The sequence below is a fragment of the Chrysemys picta genome, chromosome 1, assembly GCF_011386835.1.
Source record: "Chrysemys picta bellii isolate R12L10 chromosome 1, ASM1138683v2, whole genome shotgun sequence".
In the NCBI taxonomy this organism is placed as follows: Eukaryota; Metazoa; Chordata; order Testudines; family Emydidae; genus Chrysemys; species Chrysemys picta.
In genome coordinates this window covers 22,654,683-22,669,474 of record NC_088791.1, presented here as the reverse complement: position 1 = coordinate 22,669,474, position 14,792 = coordinate 22,654,683, and positions in this window count along the sequence as shown.

Sequence of the window (14,792 nt, the reverse complement as noted above, 5' to 3'; positions counted from 1 at the left end):
CTTATTTTGCTTCTTTTTCTGTCCCTACTTCCCTTTCCCGAAATAAGCAAACAGAAAATAACAAACCAGTAACCACTTTGTCTGTTCTCCAGCCACCACACTTAAAACTCACTTAAAATCACTACCAGTATCTCAAAGCAATCAGCTGTGCACAGACCCTGCTCGACTACGCCACTGTGACGGGTTGGATCACAGAAACCCCCTTGGGAGCTGCCACCCGATGTGCAAAGACTACCCCTGCTTCTGTTTTCCCTGCCAGCTCAGGACTCCAGCACCCCGTCTTGCTGAGCCAGACACTCCTGTTTGGCTCCACACACAGATCCAGGGTCTGAATCTCCTGTCCCAAAGCTGCAAGTTTACCTGAAAACAGCTCGCAGTAGTGCGCTTGTCTTTAGCACTCAGATGCCCAACTCCCAATGGGGTCTAAACCCAGATAAATCCGTTTTGCCCTGTATAAAGCTTATGCAGGGCAAACTCATAAATTGTTCGCCCTCTATAACACTGATAGAGAGATATGCACAGTTGTTTGCTCCCCCAGGTATTAATACATACTCTGAGTAAATTACTAAATAGAAAGTGATTTTATTAAATACAGACAGTAGGATTTAAGTGGTTCAAAGTAGTAACAGACAGAACAAAGTAAGTCACCAAGCAAAATAAAATAAAATGCGCAGATCTATGCCTAATCAAACTGAATACAGATAATTTCCTCACCCTCAGAGATGTTTCAGTAAGTTTTTCTCAGACTGGACACCTTCCAGGCCTGGGCACAATTCTTTCCCCTGGTACAGCTCTTGTTGCAGCTCAGGTGGTAGCTAGGGGATCCTTCATGATGGCTTCTTCCTTCTCTGTTCTCTTCCCCCCCTTTATATATCTTTTGCATAAGGCGGGAACTCTTTGTCTCTCTGGGTTTCCACCCCCCCTCACTGGAAAAGCACCAGGTTAAAGATGGATTCCAGTTCAGGTGACATGATCACATGTCACTGCAAGACTTCATTACTCACTTGCCAGCACACACATATACAGGAAGACTCACAGGTAAATACAGCCATCTGCAGACAATGGGAGTCATCAAGATTCCAAACCATCATTAATGGTCCACACTTTACACAATTACAATAGGCCCTCAGAGTTACATTTTATATTTCTAGTTTTAGATACAAGAGTGGTACATTTATACAAATCAGATGATCACACTCAGTAGATTATAAGCTTTGTAATGATACCTTACAAGAGACCTTTTGCATGAGGCATATCCCAGTTACTTACATTCACTTATTACCGTATTTTCTCTAAAACTATCTCAGTTACATTATATTGACTTATTATCAAGTTTTTATAAAACCATATAGACTGCACAACGTCACAGCTACATCTTTCAGAAGAAAGTGTAAGCACAGTGCAGCTAAGAGTATAACACATTATTGGTTAGGACTTGAATTTCTTCTTCCCCACAGTAGGTGGTCAATTTATGCCCTGAAAATTAGGTAGCTTTAATCCAAGCTAATATAATTTCAAATGCTATTCTTATCTGGAGTCACGGCAGTGTCTCCATAATGAAGAATGAAAAAGCAGTTTTCATTTCTGTCTAACCCACTCATATGAATTTATTCTGAAGACTAACTTTGATCTCAAACTAATTTACTCAGAAAGTTTCCTTTTGAGCAGAATTTTCTGGACTGAGACCAAACTTGAGAAGAGAACAATAATAGTTTGAGGTTAGCCAGACTAAGTGTTTGTAAGTTATGGGAGTGGGACTTCAAAAAAGCATTTAAAAAAATTAAAAGTTTCAACCTTTTCTATTTCCAATGATAGCACAAAAATGGGTTATAAAGATGTCGGGAAACTTTAGGAAAAATGTGAGCTGGAGGAGGTGATGGCTTCAATGAGTTTGATTGCATTTGCCTGCCAATATATAAGCATAATATTTTAATTCGATATATTCTGTAATAGACTTACATAGACACACACATACTTATGGGCTCCAATAAAATGTATATTTAGTGAATTCTGCAGTAAAGCACATTTTTTAAATGTGTGCAAGCCTCTGAAGTATTTGACAGCTACAAGCTGTGACACATCAACACAGAGCCTGAGGTCAGTAAGAAATCTGCTGTCCTTCTCTAGGAGTATCCTGCCCAGCTGTGAGGATTTATTTATTTATTTAGCATTAGCGTATCCACCGAGCCATGCAATAGCATTCTCTGTGGCCAAGTGGAACTCTCAGAGCTCACTGCTGAATTTAGTTAGCGGGCACCTCTCAACGATGTGTATCATTGTTTGATCTGCACTGCAGCTGCAGCTTGGATTGTCTCGAAGACCCCAACGGTTCTGGTTGGCTGCACAGAGGCCTGGCCCAGTCCAGAATCAGTTAAGAAAAGCCCACTGATGACATGGCAGTTTGAAGCTGGGTGGGCGAGCAGTAGGGTTTGTGATGAGAAACTGGTGGCTGATATTAAGCACCAGCCTTACCACCATAGGGACTCCGCTATCATATCCTGGTATGGCAGCCTTGACCACAGTGGGTGTCGTGATGAAAGATGTGTAGCTGGTGGGCTAGAAAGGTCATTGAACAAGGACAAGCTTGGGTTGGCACATTATACATTCTCACGTGTAAGCAGGGTCTGAATGAGTTCTCCCCTGACAGGTAGTTGTGATGGGGAGAGACTTCAGGAGCAAACTGTATTTACATGAAAACACCTACTCTGCCAAAATATCCAGCAGATAGATGGGTGTTGCTCAAATTGATCAACTTTGGCTAGTGTTGGGTTACAAATCACTTTAGTACTGAATGAAGGGGTAGTGAAATTTTGTTTTCTTTATTGTATGAGTAAAGGGGAGCAGAACTGTCCTTAACCTGTCCTGAACGAGGGGGTCACCCTCATCTGAACGGACCTCGTTAAGCCAGGGGCTTGAATGCCAGACTCCAGTGAAAGCAAGTGGGATGGGGGTGAGCCCTAGCCAGGAGGTGTGGACTCTCCCTAAGGGTTCCCAGTCTGGTTTAACCTGTTCCTTCCCACTGTTCAAAAATAGAGCTAAATAGGCTCCATTAGGAGCCTTTTGTAATGTTAAAGTGCTCCAAGGAGACCTGAAATCTCTTCTGGTGGGGCAGTGTTTATGACCAGCATGCTAAGAGCTGAAAATCACTAAGAGACTGACCTGCAGAAGTCACAGCAGAGAGGCAGGTGGCAGCAGAAGGTGATTGGCAGGAGCAGCAAGCCAGGGGGCACAGTGAGCTGTTGGCCAGCGGGAGCGCCTGGGTGATGAGGAACAGTGACTGGCAGGGCAGCCAGCCAGAGCAAGTGCTCATATGGTGGAGCAAGCCAGGTGCCTTTTTCCCTGGGTGGGAAGTGAACTCACACAGATGCACCTCAGAACCCTGGGTCCACACTGACCAAGGATAACCGCGGTGAATGGCATATGATGAGAAAGCAGAGAGGGGCACAGAAAAGGAACTTTTGGTTGTGCGACTCAAGAACATGAGGCAGAAGACACACACTCTGGGGAGGGTGTCCTGCTCACAGCTTTATGATTACGAATCCTGCTTGCTGCATTTTCCCTAATTAATGGCCAGTGACTTCCCTCCTTTCATTAAAAGTTTCTTTTCTACACTCAGACTCTGCTTGGAGTGGGGAAGTATTACCTCTCAGAGGCGTCCAGGTGTGTAATTTTCCCAGATTACTGGGTGGGAGTTCCAGCTGGTTCTGTGTTGTACTGTTGAAAAGGAACCCCTAGAAGCCAGCCCTGGTTGCTGCCTGCTCCACCTGGCAGAAGGGTTACACAAGCAGGTTACCATCTGCCGTCTCCCTCCTGATGTAAGGGGGAGCAATGTGGCTCAGAACTGGAAGCCATGGAATATGAGTTGATTGGTGAGTTCCTGTGATGATACACATAGACGTGGGAATGAGGTATACGGGGGGTGCTGCAGCACCCCCAGGTTTCATGGGGGTTCCGCTTCTGGCCCCGCACAAGGGGTCCCAGCTGTTGGCCCCGTGCCCGGGCTTTGCTCCTGACCCCGCTCGCGGGCTCCTGGCCCCAAGTCTGGGGCTCCAGTTCTGGGCCCCCGACACGGGGTCCAGGCTACCGGCCCTGCTCCAAGGGCTCTGCTCCTGGTCCCATTCCAGGGGTCCCAGCTGCCGCCCTGCGACCAGGACCCTGGGTGCTGCCCTATGCCCGGGACTCTGATGCCGGCCCCGTGCCCCACACCGCAGGTCCTGGCTGATGGCCCCGTTCCTGCCCCCAGCAGTGGCCCCAGTCTCGGCCCCTTACCCCATCTGGGTCCCCCCGCTCCCGGAGACAGAGCCCTGCTCCTGGCCCCAGATCTGCGGGGAGAGAGGGTGCGGACAGGGGCAAGGAGGCTGGCTTTCAGCACCCCCACTATTAAAAGTGTTTTAGCACAACTGATGATACACATTGTTGAGTTGAGTTGTACATCAACAAGTTTAGTGTGTGCCGACTGACTCCATAGTGGCACACAGTATTCTGCTTTTGAGTACGAGATGGCAAGGGCTGAAGTCCTTAGGATTCTCAGCCAGTTTGCTGAGAAGGTTGTTGCGTGTCTTGACCTTCACTGCTATCTTGCTCAGGTGGCTTTTGTATGTCAGTGTTTGGTCAAAGGTCACACCTAAGTAAACTGGGTATGCTTCATGCTTCAGTCTCAGGCTGTTCATTATGTTTAGCTTCCTCTTAGAGTTGGCATAGTGGAGGTGGAATATGCTAGGGACTGTCTTGCTGGTGCTAGGCTGAAGGTGCCATGACTTGTAGTAGTCAGCCAGCTTTGCAGCGTGGTCATTCAGGGTCTTCTCCAGCTCAGAAAAAGTCAGAGCCCGTAGCCCGCTGCAAATATTGTTTGCATGGATGAACTTCTGTGACTGGGTTGATAGCAGATCATTGAGATATAGATTGAACAAGGCTGGTGCTAGCACAGATCCCTGGCGTAATGCATTCACCTGTTTTTTCCAAGCACTTGGTGGCAATGGATCAGTATTCTGGTCGTGCCACCTGTCAGTATCTGGCACAGTCCGGGGAAGCTAATGATCCTCCTAGTAAACCAAATTCCACCAGTTCATACTCAAATAATCTCGGTATCACTGCTTCTGGTAACCCTAAGAATGTGCAGCCTCATGGCTTCCATACCATCAGGCCCGCACTCTGAGTCTTATCGCTCAACACTGAGGGTTGATCTAACAGCCCAGCGACACTTAATCAGCACTTTTGCTAATCAACATGCTATCGATGTGATCTGCATACAAGAAAGCTGGGAGGATTAGGAAAGCTCAGTTTGGTTCTGAGCTCTCTGCAGCCCACAGGTGGTCTGGCATGTGGTTCCTGCCCATAGTCATCCTTCCCTTCAGGGAAGTGGCCTGTTGCCTATTGCTGGCCGGTCACCAGCAGTAGCAGGAGGACACTGCATGTGCATGTGGATGGCACAGAGACCACATATAAAAGAACTGAGCTCTTGCTCAGGGAGTGGGATGGGCTGAGCGAGTATTGCTGGCACTTGTGTTTAAGAAGCCCAATAGAGCACAGTTATCTCTTGATACTTTTCTAATTTACTGGGAACTGTTAGTCTGACCATGGCTTTCAAATCATTGTGTACCCTTTATTTTCACTCTCTATTTCTAGGAGACCTAGTCAACTAATCCTTTTAACTACTTAAAATTGGTGAATATTAATGGGGACAAAGAGCCAAGTGGATACAACCATGCCCTCCAAGCTCATGATACACAGAACATGTGACCTGACTTTTAGACTGCTCTGGTGCAGCATGACACTTGCAGCGCCACCCTGCTGCGAGGTAGATTACAACATATTAGTGGCATCCTGCTGCGAGGTAGATTACAACATATTAGTGGCATCCTGCTGCAGGATAGATGACAACATATTAAGCCTGACATTGACTTCCAAGGGGAATGGTGACTTGGGATTTTTAAATTTGCTCAGAACACTCAGAAATATTCTGTAGACAATTCTCTTGCACTGGCAGACAGATGGTAAAATAGATCTGTAACTTTGATGGTTCTGCTATATTAAACTGTAGCTACACTTAGAGCAGGAGCCATAAAAAAGTCAAAATCTTCCAACAGTTACTGTACAACTGTAAATTCCTATTCTAAATGGGGGGGGGGGTGGGAAGAGTGGTGGCTCGTTTAGCACTAAGAAGAACAGGAGGACTTGTGGCACCTTAGAGACTAACAAATTTATTAGAGCATAAGCTTTCGTGGACTATAGCCCACTTCTTCGGATGCAGTGGGCTATAGTCCACGAAAGCTTATGCTCTAATAAATTTGTTAGTCTCTAAGGTGCCACAAGTCCTCCTGTTCTTCTTTTTGCGGATACAGACTAACACGGCTGCTACTCTGAAACCTTTCGTTTAGCACTGTGTAACTCTCGGTGAATGTTGACTCTTCCAAAGACAACCTCTGTACTGCTGATTATCCAGACAGTGCACAACAAAATTTGCTTCCTGTATGGCTTTTGCTTTCACTTAAGCTGTAAGAGCCTTTATTCCCAGCATCTTCTGGACCCATTTCCAGATGTTGCTAATGGATCCTCAGAAATTTCTGTTCCCAGCAGCTGTTTTCCTTCCTTTGAATACACTCTCTGTTATCCAGATGCGCTGCCTAGCCATCTAGCATGAAGGATACTTAAATCTGTCTTTAGTCTATTGCAAATCATTTATCTTTTAAAGTACAAGATGTATGTTCATCCTCATTTTTCTCACTCTCTTCCTGCCACTTCCAGCCACTCATTAGGACTGCTAGGCAGGGAATCCCAGCCTGGGTGTCCCTGCATCCCCCAGATGTTTTAAGCCACAAGAGCCTGGAATCCTGAGATCCAGGGCACATTGTCTTCTGTCTGGCACCATTTTCTGAGAACTGGAGCCCACCGCCCACTGCTTCTGGGAACCAGTGGAGGATGTCCATGCCCCTGAACTAGTAAACACCACCCACAAGGACCACCTCTGAAACACCCAGACAACTATTGCCCTGGAGGTCCCTAGGGGAGGGGTTGAGGGATCACAGGTCTTGAACCCAGGGCTGCAGGTCCTAGGGTTGCCAACCCTGCAGATTGTCCTGTCCTGGAGACTCCAGGAATTGTAGATTAATCTTTAATTAAAAATTATGTCATGTGATGAAACCTCCAGGAATATATCCAATCAAAACTGGCAACCCTAGCATGTCCCCAGGCAGCAATCAGACCATGGCCATCACCTGGCAGCTCACCAGGACCAGTGGAGAAGAGGGCTAGCAGAGGTTTAGCTCACTAAGAGCTCTGCCTCCGAAGTTCCTGATTGGGGGAGATGTCTGGCCCCACTGATTGGCTTGGATGCACTACTTAAGCCAGAAAGAGGCCCAGAGACAGAAGGAGGAACAGTTGTCCAAGTAACTAGGTGGGTGTCTGGCTGGCTGCTGGTTTGGACTCCTGCACCCAGCCTGTTCCTGCCCTCTTTATCCCAGATTCTTTCCTGCTCTCAGTTCCTGCTTTCCTGCCTTGCTCCAGGTCCCTGCTCCTCGGTCCTAAACCTGACTCCAACTCCAGCTTTGAGCCTTGCCTTGACTTCCAACTCAGTCTCTGATCTCTAGTTCCTGGTGCCTGACTCCAACCATGTCCCAGGCCTTGCACTCTACTGGAGAGTAGTTTTGTGAAGACAATGAGAACTTTACTTCTAGAGAATGGACTGAGATCACCGACTCATTTCAAATAGGTCACCAAACAGCCATCGCTGTCAATATGGACCATGTAGGCACTGTAGTTGTAGCCATGTTGGTCCCAGGATATTAGAGAGACAAGCTCTAAAGCTTGTCTCTCTCTTACCAACAAAAGTTGGTCTAATAAAACATATTGCCTTGTCTCTCTAATATGGACCATTGCATTTAAGCTATAAAAGTTGTCACCTTCTCAACTATGCACTCCTTTCCAGGAAGATAGGACCTTTTCAGATACTTAAGAAACATACGGCAAAGGAGTGATAGGTGGTGCAGTAGGTCTGTAAATAAGCTTGTCAGGTGTAGAGTAGAAGGTAGTTCAAAGCTAACTTAGATAACAAGGGAAATATTTTTTTCAGTGTGCTAAAGCAGCAGCATATGCTTGTCCACAGGAAAAAAACACCAAACAAATATGACACAGTATCTCATGAATGTCAGTCTCCGTTCCTTTACAAGCCCAGGGCTGGGGGTTGAAGGAGATCAGGAGAGTGACACATCAGTATATCTTGCAGACCTTTTGCCCAACAGTGCTATCAATCAGTTTCTTTTATGAGTGCAAGAGGTCACCAGATTATTTATTTCCCTTTGGCTGCTTTACAAGTTTCAAGCATCTCATATCCAATGATGAAGAAAAGCTGGGGCTGGCAGTTCAAAGAAATTCAGATGGCAGTAAAGGAAGTGTCATAGACAGGCAATTGTGGTGAGTGTAAAAAGCACTGAAAACCCAATTGTATGATTGATGGCACCCCCAAGCAAAAGCAGGGTACATGCTACTAGAGGGAATATCAGAATATAGACTGCCTTCTCCTACACCTATGACATGAGTATGTCTAAGTTGGCGCAGCCTGAGTTAAGTATGCATAAAATTCCCTGCCACTCCAAAGCAGTCTTCTTTTGATGTTGCTTTTGATTAGGGCTGCCCTGCCCCAGAAGTTATACAAGCTGTTTCCAACTTGTCAGTTCACTGACAGATCTTCCTAGCCATTGCAATGTGGCATAGGATTTTGCATGCCACGGCTACACAGGCCTCTCTGTAATTAGAATCTATTGTTTCCAGTGGAAAAACAAACATGGTAATGAGGGAACTCTGGAACGGCACACCGCAGAACAGTGGGTGATCTTTATACACCATATGTGTTGCAAAGCTCAGAGGCATAGCAGGAAGAATGGAGGGGGGGGGGCGAACAATCTCCAGTTTGGCTTTGTGAATTCAATTCAAAATCTTGATGTTAACGTCACATTTGTTGAGAGGCACTACTACAGTAGCAAAATTCTAAATACTGTTCTCACACCAGTAGCGTACAACCAGCTCCATTAATGAAAACATTGCCAAACATCTCCCCCCAGCCTAGTTCCCAAGTTTGAAAAGCTAAAAGGATTTTCTGTCATAAGATCTATTAGAACTGTCAGAGCTTAGCTACTACTATAACTCCAGGAGAAATAAAAGGGGCATATTGTGAGGATGAAAGGCAATAAAAATTATCAACGAATATTTATATTTCCCCAGCATGGTAATGAAATTCAGATTGTCAGAATGATTTAATTGCATTTAGTTTCTGTATTACTGCACTGACCTGTAATGACAGCCTGCTTATAACTTAAACAATTATTTTTCTTTCTGAAACTTGGACTTTCAGACATATAATGTATATATCTTTTGGGCTCCTCAGTCTTTTATAGAAATTCTGTTTACACTAGGCTTGAAGGGTTTGAGTGCTTTCTGGATGAATGACTCAGGCCAGCACTTCCTTTGCTCCTTTGTGTAGCTTCAGAAACAGGCTGGTGGGGCTGAATGGAGAAGGCGGGCAGCAGTCCGCATGCATTTGAGAGAGCTGAAGTGAATAAGGGAGCAGTTGTCTTGGAAGGAGTGCCAAAATTGCCAGCATTTTTTGTTTGATGAGAGAAAACCTCATCCCAATTTTGTGTAGATGGCTAAATGGCCTAATTGCATCTAAATTGAGTATTTAGCAATAATGATGGCCAACATTTTCAAGTCAGAGTGCCTCAATTTAGAGAGACAAATGGGCGAGGTAATATCTTTTATTAGATAAATTTCTGTTGGTGAGAGAGACAAGCTTTTGCGCTACACAGAGCTCTTCTTCAGGTCTGGGAAAGGTACTAAGTGTCACAGCTAAACACAAGACTGAACAGATAGTGTAGCATAAGTAGTTAGCACATATTCCAAGAGCCATGCAAGGTGATGTGGAATCTGTAGTTCCTGCTTCTGTGTTTTTAAAGTCATCTGCTGTGCCCGAGCCAATGAAGGCCCACTGCAGGGGGAGTGATTGGGGAATGCCTGGAGATTTGTAACTCAACTGGCACTCATAGGAGCAGTGCGGGTCAATGGGAACCAGCACATATTCCAGTCAGGACCTCAGTTTGCGGTTCAGGGAGACACTGTCAGGATGCCCAGTCTAACCCCCTTCACCAAGCCTGGCATAGATCATATCCCAGATTCCTTTGGGCTGGGTTCCTTGTGGGACAACTGGAGATAGCATGGGCCACCTCACCACAGCAGTAACACAGGTTAAGGTGTCACCGGCACTCTCTCTTCAGGGGCAAGTTGCTGGCAGGCCGGGTCTGTCTGTATCGGTTCAACTGGTGCAGCAGAATCCGACAGCGGAGAGTCATGGTCGTGATGCCTTTCTTCTTTCTTCCCATCACTCATGTAGACGATTGTCAGTCTGGATAACAAGATCTGCAAAGGTGTTCATTCACACTGGGGACACGACTTGGGTCAGTTCATCCTTGACCTCATCCCACAAGCCCCACCGAAACTGACATAACTGGGTTGCCTCATTCCATTTTGTGTCTGATATGAAATGGCCGAAGTGAGCTGAATAGGAACCGGCCCCTGCTGGAGTTTCTGCGGAGCAGCCTCAGCAGAGCAGGCATGGGTAGAGTCATCAAAAACGGTTGATATTGCCCACTGGAAGGCATCCCAGTTGGACAGCACTGGACTGCTGGTTTCCAACAGGGCGGGTGGCCCTATCTAATGCCTACTCAGTCAGTAGGCTGACTACCAGGCCTACCTTGGCCGGGAAGTGAAGAGTAAATCTGCAGTTGAAGTAAGTTCAAGAGGAGGTGCTGATTCATGAAGCCTCAGAATTTGGAGCAGCTTCCATCAAAGCACCTGGGCAGAGGGATAGCAGCTCCAGGCTTGGGTGACAGTGTGGCTGAATGGACCTGGAGCACTGTGTTGTCTGCATGGACTTGCTCCTGCAATGCCTGATTCTTGGCAACCAGCTGCACCTTCTGTGCCTACCATGGTTCAGTGTCTGCCATGGAGATAGATCACCTGATCATGCAGTGCCAATGTCCCTTGAGGTACAGGGGACTTCACTGGGTCCATCCTCAGCTGAGTCCTCCCATAAGAGTTGGAGCAAGCTGTAAGGACCAGGGCATAGACAGTCAGGCTTAGTCGTCGGAAGCCAGGAACTCACGCCAGGAGTGAGAGCTGGAGACAGAATCAGTAGTCAAGCCAAGGGTCAAAGCCAGAGTTTGAGTCAGGGAATGAGCCAGGGGTCAAGAGTCAGGTGGAGGAGCAGGGGCCTGGAGCAAGGCAAGAAAGCAGGAACCAGGAACAGAGCTAGATCTGAGAGGGAACAGGCTGGGAGGCCGGGCTCAGGAGTCAGGATCTGAAGTGGCAGCCAGCAGGGACCCACTTCGTTGCTTGGACAACTTCCTGTGCTTACTTTTGGCTTACATAGTGTCCCAACCAACCATGGGACCGAACACCTCCCCCAGTCAGGAGTTTCATGGGTGGAGCCCTTGGCAAGCTAGAGCACTGCTAGCCCCCTTCTTCACTGGTTCCAGTGAATTTCAGGTTGGCGGCCATGGTATGAGCACTGCCTGGGGACCTGCAATCCCTCACATTGACGTCATTTGGAAACCCTATTGATTGCCTTCATTAGGGTTAGTGACTTATAGTGAATAGTCCCATCTACTTATGATATTTATCTTTTTTATCACTTTGTCCATGACAATGAATATCAATTAATTTGGTTGTAATTGTTTCAATGAACAGTTTTCATGAATGTATCTGTAGTCAGGATGCTTAGTGTGGTGATGGTTCCTCTTCTTCTAGTGTGCTCACATGAGGCATCTCCAAAGGCTTAACACGTGCCCCATTGTCAAAAAAAGAGCTGAAGTCAAGAAGGAGAGAAGATAAGGGAGACAGGAGAAGAAAATATATGCCTGATTACATCCTGAAAGTAAGGAGGAAAATTAGACCACTGGTCTATTGTGATTTTGATTGTTGCCTCTTAAGAGGTGCTCCCAAACTATTGGGATGGGTGCTATTATAAGGTAGATTCCTGAACCTCTTGTAGCATTTACTCCTTTAAGTATTTGATATTTGGAATTCATTTTGTGATTGGTCACCCAAGTCATTCTCCATTTGTTGATTGGATGACCTAACCTTTATAAATGGTAGCAGTGCTGAAATCTCTAGTGTGCTGAGTTTCTCAGAGGATGGAAGGAAGCAGTTTAAGGTATAAAGCAGGATAGGAGATTTTTTAGAACATTTTAAATATTTTTTCTGTCTTCTTTCTTGTGCAAAAAAATGAAAACCAAAAATAATTAATAATAATAATCCTATTTTAGTATAGATTCAATGATACCTGGGTTCCTTCCTGATGGAGAACAAAAAGTTATAAGCCAGGTTTAGCAAAGTTTATATCCCATTTTCTCTTGCCACCTACACAAGTACATGTAATGGTATGTGTGCATAGTCCTAGTTCCAAAGGTTGTAGCCAGACCCTTGTTTTTATTCGAGTTTTTAGTTGGCAGTGTGCCTGGACACTGGATAGGATCATTCAGGGACCCACTGTGCACTCTCCAGTTCTATACAGAACACAGGTTTTTTTCATGCATCTGCCAAGTACATGGATTGATCTCCACTTTATATCACATTATTGCTAACCATTAACTACATAGGTGTACTCATACGTAGGTGTGCTGTGCTAATTGTGAAGAGTCCAATCATCCTTCTTCTGTCCATCACATTTGATTAGCTACCTCAGTGCCACTTATTGCTTATTGCTTTGTCCCATACAGCAGTATCGTATGTCTATGCTTATTTAATTTACCGGTCTCATTTTTCCGTCACCATTTGCCACAAAGAGCAGCACTCCTTCCTTGTCATGCTGGTGGGAGCCACCTGGCCTCTGCATCACTTTATACAGCCCTCAGCCTCCCGTAGAGTTAGTTCCAAAGGTTGTTGTCATTCCCTCTTCCCACTATCTCAGGGTCTGGCCAAAGTGCAGCCCCCTTGATTTATGTTATATAAGCCTGGAGTCTGTGCTGCAAAGTTTGCCCAAGGACCTTTCTGCTCCCTTCCTTGTGGCCCTTTTCTCCTTACTGCTGCTCATACTGACATTGTACTTGAGAAAATCCAGCTGGTTAGTTAATTTTGATTTAAAAAACAACAACAACCCTCTCATAGTCTTTTCCTGCCTCCTGACACCCATGGCCCCAGATGCTTAAACCCAGTGGACGGAACACTTTGCACTGTGCACACAAATTAACCCACTTGTGAACAGCAACACCGTATAAATATTTTCCATAAAACCAGATGATAATGAGGTCTATTCGGAGCTCTGTGGTCTAATGCCTCAGACACTTGAGGATTCTTATGTGTTCTGTAATTGAACAGATTAGGGTCATAGCTAGTTCAGATAATCACTTTCCCTCCAGTATCATCTCTTACTCAATATTTAATAAATACATGCAAAATGATGAGTGTTCTTTCCTCCCAGGATATATAGTAAAGAGTAATTATTAAGCCACCTAGAGAGAAGGTACAGTACTCACTCACAGAGTTTATCAAGCAAAATGAGGCCTCAGAAAGAAATCTCATCTGAAGGAAAATAAACAGCCTGGGGTTTGGAAAAAAATTGCTTCATTCTTTTTCTGGACTGCTCGATACTGATACCAGATGCACAAACATAGAGGATCACAAAGTGAAGAGACTTACATATCTGACCATCTAGCAGCGTCTGCTTGAAACTGCAGTTCTGCTCCAAAAGATGTCTGACCCGCTGTCCTCCAACAGACCAATTAAGACAAACTCTGACTAAAATTTATCTGCTCAAATATCCTGAAAAAAGGGATTATGATATGACTAAAAGTGGGAGGTATTAGCCTTACTCACTTGCATTCCTTGTCTAAATTAGGCATTTTGAGGTAAATTTTCACAAGGGAGGCTCCTTTTAGCTCACAGGTCTTTTGAAATAAATTACCAAAATAATTGAAATTGGTGTGATTATATTGTGTTAGTTTGACAAATAAAATATGTGGAATTTTGCAGTATTTTAAATTTTTTGGTGCAGAATTTTTAATTTTTTCATGCAGAATTCCCCCAGGAGTAATTAGGAAACAATGTGGCTCAAAATGGAGATTTATAATGCTCTATACGCCAATAAATTATCTATTTAGCATCACATTGAGCTTTTACCATCTTGGGTCCAATATGTGTTTTGTCTATGCTTTGTGTGGCTATAAGTATCTGGAGACAGACTGTGTCTTATACATTTCTATAGCATCTAACCCCCAAGAAGCTTACCTTGGTTCCTGGGTCTCTGTGCAGTAGTACCTCAGGGAGAGGCACTGTCCCTGAGAGGAAAGGGAGGGGACAAGGGCAGACTCAGGACTTGTCTACACTGCGAAGTTGTCAACAAAACTTTTGTCTTTCATGGGTACTTAAAAAAGCCCCCCCGTGAAAGACAAGAGTTTTGCCGACGCTCTCCTGCCAACAAAGCTAACCCCGCTCGCGGGGCTGGAAGTATTTTGTCGGTAAAAGTGCCAACAAAGTACCGAAAAAGAGCGTTTACACGCTTTGTGATGTACACAAGCCCTCAGAGTCTGCTAGACAAACAAGAGGGAGAGAAGAGGGACACTGTTTCAAGAAATAGAGGCCCCTGCTGGCTCAAGGAGGATAGCAAATGTGCATGGATGGCCACCTAAGCGCCTGCTCAGAGAAGGAGCAGTGTCTTAGAAAAAGGAGGGGGTAGAGGAGGGGTTTTCAAACTGGGGGTCAGGACCCCTCAGGGGTCACAAGGTTATTACATGGAGGGTTGCAAG